Genomic DNA, 14,394 nt, shown 5'->3' with positions numbered 1-14,394 from the left:
GAGTGAGATCATGTCTAAAGAAAGGAATGGAATGGAAAGGAGTGGAATGGAATGGAATTGTATGGAATGAACTGGAGTGGAATGGAGTGTAGCAGAGTGGACTGGAGTGGAGTGGAATGGAATGGATCGGAATGGAATGGAATGGAATGGAATGTAGCATGGTGGACTGGAGTAGAGTGGAGTGGAATGGAATGGAATGCCATGGAATGGTGAAAAGAAATGTGAGCTGAGACTGTGCCACTGCACTGCAGCCTGTGTAACAGAGTGAGATCATGTCTAAAGAAAGGAATGGAATGGAAAGGAGTGGAATGGAATGGAATTGTATGGAATGAACTGGAGTGGAATGGAGTGTAGCAGAGTGGATTGGAGTGGAACGTAATGGGGTGGAATGCAAAGGAGTGGAGTGGAGTGGAATGGAGTGGACTGGAATGGGATGGAATGGAATGTGGTGAAGAGGAGTGGAGTGGACTGGGGTAGAGTGGAATGGAAAGGAATGTCATTTAATGGAATGGAATGGAATGGATTGGAATGCAATGGAATGGTGAAATTGATAATGAGCTGAGATTTTTGCACTGCAATCCAACCTGGGTGACAGGGTGAGATCCTGTCGAAAGAAAGGAATGTAAGGGAATGGAATAGAATGGAAAGCAATGGAATGGAATGCAATGGAATGCAACGGTGAAATGAAATGTGAGCTGAGATTGTGCCACTGCACTGCAACCAGGGTGACAGAGTGAGATCCTGTCAAAAGAAAGGAATGGAATGAAAGGGAGTGTAATAGAATGGAATGGAGTGGAGTGAAGTGGAGTGCAGTGGAATGGAGTGGAGTGCAGTGGAATGGAATGGAGTGGAATTGAATGGGATTGGGTGGGATGGAATAGATTGGAGTGGAGTGGAATGGAGTGGAGTGGAGTGGAATGGAGTGGAGTGGAGTGGAATGGAGTGGAGTGGAATGGAATGGGAAGGAATAGAATGGATGGAAGTGGAGTGGAGTGGTGTGGAGTGGAATGGAATGGAATGGAGTGCAGAGGAGTAGAGTGGAGTTGAGTGTTGTGGAATGGAATGGAATGCAAAGTTATGCAACGGTGAAATGAAATGTGAGCTGAGATTGTGCCACTGCACTCCAGGCTGGGTGACAGAATGAGATCAAGTCGAAAAAAAGATTGTAATGGAATCGAGGGGAATGGCATGGAGTGGAGTGGAGTGGAATGGAGTGGAATGGAATAGTGAAAGGAAATATGAGATGAGATTGTGCTCCTGCACTCCATCCTGTGTGACAGAATGAGATCCTGTGGAAAGAAGGCAATTGAATGGAATGGAGTGAAAAGGAATGAAATGGAATCAAATGCAATGGAATGGAACGGTGAAATAAAATATGAGCTCAGATTGTGCAACTGCACTCCAACCTGTTTGACAGAGAGAGATCCTGTTGAAAGAAAGGAATGTAATGTAATGGAGTGTATTGGAATGGAATGGAATAGAAAGGGGTGCAGTGGAGAGGAGTGGAGTGCATTGGAGGGAAGTGGAGTGGAATGGAGTTGAATGGAATTTGATGTAATAAAGTGGAATGGAGTGGAGTGGAGTACAGTGGAGTGCAGTGGAAAGGATTGGAATGGGATGCAAAAGAGAGGAGTGGCATATAGTCGAGTGGAGTGGAGTGGAGTCGAATGAAATTTAATGGTAAAATGAAATGTGAGCTGAGATTGTGCCAATGCACTCCAGCTTGTGTGACAGAGTGAGATCCGTCGAAAGAAAGGAATGGAATGGAATGGAGTGGAAGGGAATGGAATGGAAATGAATGGAGTGGAGTGGAGTGGAGTGGAGTAGAGTGGAGTGGAATGGCGTGGAATGGAATGGGATGGAATGGAATGAAATGGAGTGGAGTGGAGTGGAGTGGAATGTAGTGGAATGGAATGGGATGGAATGGAATGGAGGGGACTGGAGTGGACTGGAGTGGAGTGGAATGGAATGGAATGGAATGGATTGGAAGGGAGATGAGTGGATTGGAGTGTAGTGGATCGTAATAGAAAAGGATGGTGTGGAATGGAGTAGTGTGGAGTGGAGTGGAATGGAGTGGAATGGAATGAGATAGAATGGAATGGGGTGGAGTGGAGTGGAGTGAAATGGACTGTAGTTGAGTGGAGGAGAATCTAATGGAATGGAACGGAATGCAATGGAATGGAAAGGAATGGAATGGATTGGAATGGAATGGAATGCAATGGAAAGCAATGAAATGCAACGCAATATAATGGAATGGAATGGAATGGAATGCAATGGAATGGAATGTAACGGAATGCAATGCAATGGAATGGAGTGCCACAGCACTACAGCCTGTGTCACAGAGTGAGATCCCGTCGAAAGAAAGGAATGTATGGAATGGAGTGGAATGGAATGGAAAGGAATTGAACGGATTGGAGTGGAGTGGAGTGGAAAAAAGTGGAATGGAATTTGATGGAATGGAATGGAGTGGAGTGCTGTGGAGTGGAAAGGAATAGAATTTAAAGGAGTGACATGGAGTGTAGTGTAGTAGTGCGGAGTGGAGTGGAATGGAGTGGAATGGTATGGAATGGAATGGAATGGAATGGAATGGAATGGAATGGGATGCAATGGAATGGAATGGAATGGAATGGAATGCAGTGGAATGGAGTGCCACTGCACTCCAGCTTGGGTCATAGAGTGTGATCCTGTCAAAAGAAAGGAACGGAATGGAATGGATTGGATTGGAATGGAAGGGAAGGGAATGAAAAAGAGAGGAGCAGAGTGAAGTAGAGTGAAATAGAGTATAATGGAATTTGATGGAAGAGAATGGAATGGAGTGGAGTGGAGTGGAATAGAATATAAAGGAGTGAAATGGAATGTAGTGTAGTAGAGCAGAGTGGAGTGGATTGGAAATGGAAAGGAATGGAATGGAATTCAATGGAGTAGAACGGTGAAAAGAAAAGTGAGCTGAGATTGTGCCTCTGCACTCCAGCCTGGGTGTAAGAGTGAGATCCTGTCGAAATAAAGGAATGGAAGGGAATGGAGTGGAATGGAATGGAATGGAATGGAATGCAATGGAATGGAATGGAAATAAAGGAATGGAAGGGAATGGAGTGGAATGGAATGGAAGGGAATGGAATGGAATGCAAAGGAATGGAATGCAATGGAATGGAATGTAGTGGATTGGAGTGGAGTGGAGTGGACTGGAGTGGAGTCGATTAGAGTGGAGGGGAATGGAGTGGAATGGAATGGGACTGAATTGAATGGAGTGGAGTGGAGTGGATTGGAGTTGAAAGGAACGGGATGGAGTGGAGTGGAGTGGAATAAAACGGAATGGAATGGAATGGTAAAAGGCAATGTGAGCTGAGATTGTGCCACTGCACTCCAGCTTGTGTGACAGTGAGATCCTGTTGAAAGAAAGGAATGGAATGGAATGGAGTGGAATGGAATGGAATGGAGTGGAGTGCAGTGGAGTGGAGAGGAGAGGAGTGGAATGGAGTGGAATGGAGTGGGAGGGAATGGAGTGGAGTGGAGTGGAGTGGAGTGGAATGTAGTGGAATGGAATGGGATGGAATGGAATGGAGTCGAGTTGAGTGGAGTGGAATGGAATGGAATGGAATGGATAGGAGGGGAGATGAGTGGATTGCAGTGTAGTGGATTGTAAAGGATTGGGATGCTGTGGAAAGGAATGGAGTGGTGTGAAGTGGAGTGGAGTGGAATGGAGTGGAATGGAATGAGACTGAAGGGAATGGGGTGGAGTGGAGTGCAGTGAAATGGACTGTATGCAGTGGAGGGGAATCTAATGGAATGGAATGGAATGGAATGGATGGAATGCAATGTAATGGAATGGAATGCAATGGAATGGAATGGAATGGAATGGAATGGAATGGAATGCAATGGAATGGAATGGAATGGAATGGAATGGAATGGAATGCAATGGAATGGAATGGAATGGAATGGAATGGAATGGAATGGAATGGAATGGAATGGAATGCAATGGAATGGAATGGAATGGAATGGAATGCAATGGAATGGAATGGAATGCAATGGAATTGGAATGGAGTGGAATGGAGTGGAATGGAATGCAATGGTACTGGAATGGAGTGGAATGGAATGGAATGGAGTGGAATGGAATGCAATGGAATGGTGTGGAATGGAATGCAATGGAATGGAATGGAGTGGAATGGAATGGAATGCAATGCAATGGAGTGGAATGGAATGGAATGGAATGGAATGGATTGCAATGGAATGGAATGGAATGGAATGGAATGGAATGGAATGGAATGGAATGCAATGGAATGGACTGCCACTGCACTACATCCTGTGTCACAGAGTGAGATCCTGTCAAAAGAAAGGAATGGAATGGAATGAAGTGGGATGGAATGGAATGGATTTCAATGGATTGGTGTGAAGAGGAGAGGAATGGAATCTGATGGAATGGAATGGAGTGGAGTGGTGTGGAGTGGAATGGAATTGAATTTAAAGGAGTGAAATGGAGTGTAGTGTAGTAGTGCGGAGTGGAGTTGAGTGGAATGGAATGGAATTGAATGGAATGGAATGGAATGGAATGCAATGGAATGGAATAAAGTGGAATGCAGTGGAATAGAGTGCCACTGCAATCCATCCTGGGTCACAGAGTGAGATCCTGTTGAAAGAAAAGAATGGAATGGAATGGAGTGGAATGGAATGGAACAGAATGGAATGGAATAGAAAAGAGTGGAGTGGAGTGGAGTAGAGTGGAATAGAGTATAATGGAATTTGATGGAATGGAACGTAGTGGAGTGGAGTGGAGTTGAATGGAATAGAATATAAAGGAGTGAAATGGAATGTAGTGTAGTAGAGCAGAGTGTAGTGGAATGGAATGGAATGCAATGCAATGCAATGCAATGGAAAGGTGAAAAGAAAAGTGACCTGAGATTGTGCCTCTGCACTCCAGCCTGGGTGTAACAGTGAAATCCTGTAGAAATAAAGGAATGGAATGCAATGAAATGGAATGGAATGGAATGGAATGGAATGGAATGGAATGGAATGGAAAGTGAAATGAAAAGTGAGATTAGATGGTGCAACTGCACTGCAGACTGCATGTAATAGTGAGATCCTTTCGAAAGTAAGGAATGGAAGGGAACGGAGTGGAATGGAATGGAATGGAATAGAATGGAATGGAATGGAATGGAATGGGTTGGAGTGTAATGGAGTGGGCTGGAGTGGAGTGGTTTGGAGTGGTGGGAATGAAGTGGAAAGGAATGGGATGGAATAGAACGGAGTGGAGTGGATTGGAGTGGAGTAGAATGGAATGGAATGGAATGGAATGGAATGGAATAGAGTGGAATGGAATGGAATGGAGTGGAATTGAAAGGAAGGGAGTGGAGTGGAGTGCAGGGGACTGGAATGGAGTGGAATGGTATGGGAAGGAATACAATGGAATGCAGTGGAATGGATTGGACTGTAGTGGAGTGGAATGGTATGGGAAGGAATACAATGGAATGCAGTGGAATGGATTGGATTGTAGTGGAGTGGAATGGAGTGGAATGGAATGGGACGGAATGGGATGGAATGGAGAGAGTAGAGTGGAGTGGGGTGGAGTGGAATGGAATAGAGTGGGATGGAATGGAATGGAATGGGATGGAATGGAATGGAATGGAATGGAATGCAACGGAATGGTGAAATGAAATGTGAGCTGAGATTGTGCCACTCCACTCCAGACTGTGTAACAGAGTGAGATCATGTAGAAAGAAAGGAATGGAATGGAAAGGAGTAGAATGGAATGGAATGGAGTTGAGAGGAGTGGAGTGGGGTGGAGTGCAATGTAGTGGGATGTAATGGAAACGAATAGAGTGGAGTGGAGTGGAATGGAGTGGAATGGAATGGGATGGAATGGAATGGGGTGGAGAGGAGTTGAGTGAAGTGGAGTGGAGTGTAATGGAAAGGAATGGAATTTAAGGGAATGGAAAGGAATCGAACGGAATGGAATGGAATGGAATGGACTTGTGAGATGAGATTGTTGCACTGTAATGCAACCTGGGCGACAGAGTGAGATCCTGTCGACAGAAAGGGATGGAATGGAATGGAGTGGAATAGAATGGTATGGAGTGGAATTGAAAGGAATGGAGTGGAGTGGAGTGGCATGGAGTGGAATGGGATGGGAAGGAATGCAATGGGATGGAGTGGAAAGGATTGGAATGGAGTGGAGTGGAATGGAGTGGAATGGAATGGGATGGAATGGGATGGGGAGAAGTGGAGTGGAATGAAGTGGAATGGAATGGAATGGAATGGAGTGGAGTGGAGTTGAGTGGAGTGGAATGGAATGGAATGCAATAGAACGGAATGGAATGGAATGCAATGGAATGCTGAAATGAAATGTGAGCTGAGATTGTGCCACTGCACTCCAGCCAGTGTAACAGACTGAGATCATATCGAAAGAAAGGAAAGGAAAGGAAAGGAATGGAATGGAATCGAATGGAATGGAGAGGAGTGGAGTGGAGTGGAGTGGTGTGGAGTGGAGTGGATTAGAGTGGAATGTAATGGGATGTCATGGAAAGGTGTGAAGTGGAGTGGATTAGAGTGGAATGTAATGGGATATCATGGAAAGGAGTGGAGTGGAGAAGAGTGGAATGGAGTGGAATGGAGTGGAATGCAATGGTATGGAATGGAATGGGGTGGAGAGGATTGGAGTGGAGTGGAGTGAAATGGAAAGGAATGGAATTTAATGGAATGAAATGCAGTGGAATGGAATGGAATGGGCTGGTGAAATGAATTGTGACCTGAAATTGTTGCACTGTAATCCAACCTGGGTGACAGAGTGAGATCCTGTCGTAAGAAAGAATGGAATGGAATGGAGTAGAATGGAATAATGTGGAATGGAATGAAGTGGAGTGGAGTGGACTGGAGTGGAGTAGAGGGGAGTGGAGGGGAATGGAGTGGAATAGAATGGGATGGAGTGGAATGGAATGGAGGGGAGAGGAGGGGACTGGAGTTTAATAGATAGGAATGGAATGGGATGGAATGGAATTGATTGGTGTGGTGTGGAGTGGAATGGAGTGGAGTGGAATGGAATGGAATGGAGTGTATTGGAGTGTGGTGGAATGGAGTGGAGTTTAGTGGACTGAAATGGGATGGGATGGAATGGTATGCAATGGAATGCAATGGAATGGAAAAGTGCAATGAAATGTGAGCTGAGATTGTGCCACTGCACTGCAGCCAGGGTGACAGAGTGAGATCCTGTCAAAAGAAAGGAATGGAATGAAAGGGAGTGGAAAAGAAAGGAATGGAGTGGAGTGAAGTGGAGAGGAGTGGAGCGGAATGGAGTGGAATGGAATGGGATAGAGTGGAATGGAATAGAGTGGAGTGGAGTGGAATGGAGTGAAGTGGAATTGAATGGGAAGGAAAGGGATGGAGTGGAGTGGAGTGGTGTGGTGTGGAGTGGAATGGAGTGGTGTGGAGTGGAAAAGAATGGAATGGGGTGCAGAGGAGTAGAGTGGAGTAGAGTGGAGTGGAGTGGAATGGAATGGAATGGATTGGAATGCAATGGAATGGAATGGCGAAATGAAATGTGAGCTGAGATTTTGCCACTGCACTGCAGCCAGGGTGACAGAGTGCGATCCTGTCAAAAAAAAGGAATGGAATGGAAGGGAGTGGAAAAGAAAGGAATGGAGTGGAGTGAAGTGGAGAGGAGTGGAGTTGAATGGAGTGGTATGGAATGGGATAGAGTGGAAAGGAATGGAGTGGAGTAGAGTGGAATGGAGTGGAATGGAATTGAATGGGAATGAATGGGATCAGTGGAGTGGAGTGGTTTGGAGTGGAACAGAATAGAATGGAGTGCAGAGGAGTAGAGTGGAGTATAGTGGAGTGCAGTGGAATGGAATGGAATGGATTGGAATGGAATGGAATGGTGAAATGAAATGTTAGCTGAGATTGTCCCACTGCACTCCAGCCTGGGTGACAGAAAGAGATCCTGTCGAAGGAATGGAATGGAATGGAGTGGAATAGAATGGAGTGGAATGGCATGGAGTGGAGTGGAGTGGAGTGAAGTGGAATGGAGTGGAATGGAATGGTGAAATGAAATATGATATGAGATTGGGCTACTGCACTCTGGCCTGTGTATCAAAGTTAAATCCTCTAGAAAGAAGGGAATTGAATGGAATGACCTGGAATGGAATGAAATGGAATCGATTTCAATGGAATGGAACGGTGAAATGTAATGTGAGGTGAGATTCTGCAGCTGCACTCCAGCAAGGGTTACAGAGTGAGATCCAGTTGAAAGAAAGGAATGGAATGGAATAGAGTGTATTGGAATGGAATGGAATGAAATTGAGTAGAGTGGAGAGCAGTGGAGTGGAAGAGAGTGGAGTGGAGTGAAATGGAGTGGAATGGAATTTGATGTAATCAAGTGGAATGTAGTGGTGTGGAGTAGAGTGGAGTGGAATGGAGTGGAAATATGTGGAATGGAATGGAATGGAATGGAATGGGGTGGAGTGTAGTGGAGTCCAGTAGAGTGGAGTTGAATGAAATGGAATGGAGTGGAGGAGTGGGGTGGAGTGAAACGGAATGGAAAGGAATGGAATGGAAAGGTAAAATGAAATGTGAGCTGAGACTGTGCCACTGCACTCCAGGCTGTGTGACAGCGTGAGATTCTGTCGAAAGAAAGGAATGGAATGGAGTGGAATGGAATGGAATGGAGTGGAATGGAATGCAATGGAATGGTAAGGAATGGAACGGAATGGAGTGGAGTGCAGTGGAGTGGAGTGGAGTGGAAAGGAGTGGAATGGAATGGGATGGAATGCAATGGAATGGAGTGGACTGGAGTGGAGTGGAGTGGAATGGAGTGCAATGGAATGCGATGGAATGGAGTGGAGTGGAGTGGAATGGAGTGAATGGAAAGGAGTGGAATGGAGGGGAGAGGAGTGGATTGGAGTGTAGTGGAGTGGAATGGAATAGGATGCAGTGGCATGGAATGGAGTGGAGTGGAATGGAGTGGAATGGAATGCGACGGAATGGAGTAGGGTGGAGTGGAATGGAGTGAATGGAATAGAATGGAATGGAGGGGAGAGGAGTGGATTGGAGTGTAGTGGAGTGGAATGGAATGGGATGTAGTGGCATGGAATGGAGTAGAGTGGTGTGGATTGGAGTGGACTGGAGTGGAATGGAGTGGAATGGAATGGGAAGGAATGGACTGGACTGGAGTGGAGTGGATTGGCATGGAGTGGAATGGAATGGAATGCAATAGAATGGAATGGAAAGGAATAGAATGGCATGGAATGGAATGGAATGGAATGGAATGGTGAAATGAAATGTTACCTGAGATTGTGCCGCTACACTTCAGCCTGGACACAGAGTGAGATCCTGTCAAAAAAAAGAAATTCAGTGGAATGGAGTGCAATGGAATGGAATGGAATGGAACGAGTGCAGTGGAGTGGAATGGAATTGAGTGGAGTGGAGTGGAATGGAGTGGAATGGAGTGGAATGGAATGGGATGGAATGGAATGGAGTGGAGTGGAGTGGTGTGGAGTGGAGTAGAGTGGAATGTAGTGGAATGGAATGGCATGGAAGGGAATGGAGTGGAGTGGAGTGGAGTGGAATGGACTGGAATTGAGAAGAGTGGAATGGAGGGGATTGGAGTGCAGTTGAATAGAATAGAGTGGAGTGGAGGGTATTTGAATGGAATACAATGGAATGGAGTGGAAAGGAATGGTGAAAATATGAGCTGAGATTGGGCCACTGCATTCCAGCCTGGTTGACAGAGAGATACCCTGTCAAAAAAAACGAATGGAATGGAATGGAGTATAATAGAATGGAATGGAATTGAATGTAGTGAAATGGAGTGGAGTGGAGTGAAGTGGACTGTAATAGAATGGAATGCAATGGAATGGAGTGGAGATGAGTGGAGTAGAGTGTAATGGAATGGAATGAAGTGGAGTGGAGTGGAGTAGAATGGAGTGGAGTGGAGTGGAGTGGAATAGAATGCAATGGAATGCAGTGGAATGGAACGGTGAAAGAAATTTGAGCTGAGATTTTGCCACTGAACTGCAGCCTGTGAGACAGAAGAGATCATATCAAAAGAAAGGAATAGAATGGAATGGAGTGTAATAGAATGGAATGTAATTGAATGGAATGGAATGGAGTGGTGTGGAGTGGAGTGGACTGGAGTGGAGTGGAGAGGAGTGGAATGGAATGGGATGGAGTGGAATGGAATGGAGTGGAGTGGAGTGGAGTGGAATTGAATGGGATGGAGTGGAGTGGAGGTGAATGGAATGGAATGGAATGGAAAGGTGAAATGAAATGAGAGCTGAGATTGTTGTACTACACTCCAGCCTGGGTGACAGAGTGAGATCCTGTTTGAAAAAAGGTATGGAATGGAATGGACTGGACTGGAATGGAATGGAATGGAATGGAATGGAATGGAATGGAATGAAATGGAGTGAAGTGGAGTGGAGTGGAGGAGAGTGCAGTAGAGTTGAATGGAGTGGAATGGAATGGGATGTAATGGAACGGAATGGATTGGAGTGGAGTGGAGTCGAATGGAGTGGAATGGAGTGGAATGGAATGGGGTGGTATGCAGTGGAGTGGAGTGGAGTGGACTCAAGTGGAGTGGAACTGAATGGAATGTAATTGATTGGATTTGAGTGGAGTGAAGTGGAGTGGTTTGGAATGGAATGAAATAGAATGAAATGGAATGGAATGGTGAAATGAAATGTGAGCTTAGATTGTGCCACTGCATTCCAGACTCTGTGACAGTGTGAGATCCTGTCGAAAGAAAGGTTTGGAATGGAATGGAGTTGAAAGGAATGGAATGGAATCGAGTGGAGTCGGGTGGACTGGAGTGCAGTGGTGTGGAGTGCAAAGAAGTGGAAAGGAATGGGATTGAATGGAATGGAATGGAATGGAGTAGATTGGAGTGGAATGGAATGGAAAGGAAAGGGATTGAATCTAATGGAGTCTAGTGGACCATAGTGGAGTGGTGTGGAGTGGACTGGAATGGAAGGGATTGGAATGGAGTGGACTGGAATGGAGTGGAGTGGAATGGAATGGAATTGATTGAAATGGAATGGAATGGAATGGAATTTAATGGTGAAATGAAATGTGAGATGAGATTGTGCCGCTGCACTCCAGGCTGGGTGACAGACTGAAATCCTGTCGAAAGAAAGGAATGGAATGGAATGGAAAGGAATGGAAAGGAATGGGGTGGAGTGCAGTGGACTGGAGTGAACTGGAGTGGAGTGGAGTGGAGTACAATGGAATGGAGTGGAACTAAATGGGATGGAATGGGATCAAGTGAATTGTACTGGAGGGTAGTGGAGTGGAATGGAGTGGAATGGAGTTGAGTGTAGTGGAATGGAGGGGAATGGAGTAGATTCGAATGTTATGGAATGGAATGGAATGCAATGGAATGCAACAGAATGGTGAAATGGCATGTGAGCTGAGATTGTTCCACTGCACTTCAGCCTGGGTGACTGAGCGAGATCCTGTCGAAAGAAAGGAATGGAATGGAATGGAGTGGAATGGAATGGAGTGGAATGAAGTGGAGTTGAGAGGAGTAGAGTAGAATGGAGTGGAATGGAATGGGATTCAATCTAATGGAGTGTAGTGGAACGTACTGGAGTGGAGTGGAGTGGACTGGACTGGAATGGAGTAGAATGGAATGGAAGGGAATGGAATGGAGTGCACTGGAGGGAAGTGGAGTGGAGTGGAATGGAATGGAATTGATAGAAATGGAATGCAATGGAATGGAATGGAATGGTGAAATGAAATGTGAGCTGAGATTGTGCCGCTGCACTCCAGCCTGGGTGACAGAGAGAGATCCTGTCGAAAGAAAGAAATGGTATGGAATGGAGCAGAATGGAATGGAATGGGGTGGAGTGGAGTGGAGTGGAGTGGAGTAGAGTAGAATGTAGTGGAAAGGGATGGTATGGATTTGAATGGAATGTAGTGGAGAGGAGTGCAGTGCGATGGAGTGGAATGGAGTGGAATTGAATGTGATGGAATGGGATTGAATGAATTGTACAGGAGTTGAGTGGAGTGGAGTGGAATGGAGTGTAATGGAGTGGAGTGGAGTGGAGTGGAGTGGATTCGAATATTATGGAATGCAAAGGAATGCAAAAGAATGGTAAAATGACATGTTAGCTTAGATTGTTCCACTGCATTCCAGCCTGGGTGACTCAGTGAGATCCTGTCGAAAGAAAGGAATGGAATGGAATAGAGTGGAATGGAATGGAGTGGAGTGAAGTTGATTTGAGAGGAGTGGAGTGGAATGGAGTGGAATGGAATGGGATGGAATGGAATGGCGCAGAGGGTAATGGAGTGGACTGGAGAAGAGTGCAATGGAGTTGAATGGAATGGGATGTAATGGAATGGAGTGGAGTGGAGTTGAGTGGAGTGGAAAGGAATGGAATGGAAAGGAGTGGAATGGAGTGGAGAGGAGTGGGGTGGGGTGGAATGGAATGGATTGGAATGGAATGGAATGAAATGGTATGGAATGGAATGCAATGAAATGTAATGGTGAAGTGAAATCTGAGCTGAGATTGTGCCACTGCACTCCAGCCTGTGTAACATAGATCATATCAAAGGAAAGTAATGGAATGGAAAGGAGTGGAATGGAATGGAATGGAATGGAGTGGAATGGAATGGAATGGAATGGAATGGAGTGGAGTGGAGTGGAGTGGAGTGGAATGTAATGGAATGCGATGGCAAGGAAACGAGTGGATTGGAGTAGAGTGGAATGGAGTGGAATGGAATGGGATGGAATGCAATGGGGTGGAATAGAGTGGAGTGGAATGGAAAGGAATGGAATTTAATGGAATGGAATAGAATGGAGTGCAATGGAACGGAATACAATGGAATGGAATGGAATGGTCTGTTTTTTTTTCTTTTTTTTATTATTATCATACTTTAGGTGTTATGGTACATGTGTGCAATGTGCAGGTTAGTTACACATGTACACATGTGCCATGCTGGTGCGCTGCATCCACTAACTCCTCATCTAGCATTAAGTATGTCTCTCAGTGCTATCCCTCCCCCCTTCTCCCACCCTACAACATTCCCCGAAGTGTGATGTTCCCCTTCCTGTGTCCATGTGTTCTCATTGTTCAATTCCCACCTGTGAGTGAGAATATGCGGTGTTTGGTTTTTTTTCTTGCAATAGTTTACTGAAAATGATGATTTCCAATTTCATCCATGTCCCTACAAAGGACGTGAACTCATCATTTTTTATGGCTGCATAGTATTCCATGGTGTATATGTGTCACATTTTCTGAATCCAGTCTATCATTGTTGGACAATTGGGTTGGTTCCAAGTCTTTGCTATTGTGAATAATGCCGCAAGAAACATACGTGTGCATGGGTCTTTATAGCAGCATGATTGATAGTCCTTTGGGTATATACCCAGTAATGGGATGGTTGGGTCAAATGGATTTCTAGTTCTAGATCCCTGAGGAATCACCACACTGACTTCCACAAGGGTTGAACTAGTTTACAGTCCCACCAACAGTGTAAAAGTGTTCCTATTTCTCCACATCCTCTCCAGCACCTGTTGTTTCCTGAGTTTTTAATGATTGCCATTCTAACTGGTGTGAGATGGTATCTCATTGTGGTTTTGATTTGCATTTCCCTGATGGCCAGTGAAGGCGAGCATTTTTTCATGTGTTTTTTGGCTGCATAAATGTCTTCTTTTGAGAAGTGTCTGTTCATGTCCTTCGCCCACTTTTTGATGGGGTTGTTTGTTTTTTTCTTGTTAATTCGTTGGAGTTCATTGTAGATTCTGGATATTAGCCCTTTGTCAGATGAGTAGGTTGCAAAAATTTTCTCCCATCTTGTAGTTTGCTTGTTCACTCTGATGGTAGTTTCTTTTGCTGTGCAGAAGCTCTTTAGTTTAATTAGATCCCATTTGTCAATTTTGGCTTTTGTTGCCATTGCTTTTGGTGTTTTAGACATGAAGTCCTTGCCCATGCCTATGTCCTGAATGCTAATGCCTAGGTTTTCTTCTAGGGTTTTTATGGTTTTAGAGCTAACGTTTAAGTCTTTAATCCATCTTGAATTGATTTTTGTGTAAGGTGTAAGGAAGGGATCCAGGTTCAGCTTTCTACATATGGCTAGCTAGTTTTCCCAGCACCATTTATTAAATAGGGAATCCTTTCCCCATTGCTTGTTTATGTCAGGTTTGTCAAAGATCAGATAGTTGTAGATATGTGACATTATTTCTGACGGCTCTGTTCTGTTCCATTGATCTATATCTCTGTTTTGGTACCAGTACCATGCTGTTTTGGTTACTGTAGCCTTGTAGTATAGTTTGAAGTCAGGTAGTGTGATGCCTCCAGCTTTGTTCTTTTGGCTTAGGATTGACTTGGTGATGTGGGCTCTTTTTTGGTTCCATATGAACTTTAAAGTAGTTTTTTCCAATTCTGTGAAGAAAGTCATTGGTAGCTT

This window comes from Pongo pygmaeus, chromosome 15 (assembly GCF_028885625.2).
Source record: "Pongo pygmaeus isolate AG05252 chromosome 15, NHGRI_mPonPyg2-v2.0_pri, whole genome shotgun sequence".
NCBI lineage: Eukaryota > Metazoa > Chordata > Mammalia > Primates > Hominidae > Pongo > Pongo pygmaeus.
This window is presented reverse-complemented; position numbering follows the sequence as displayed.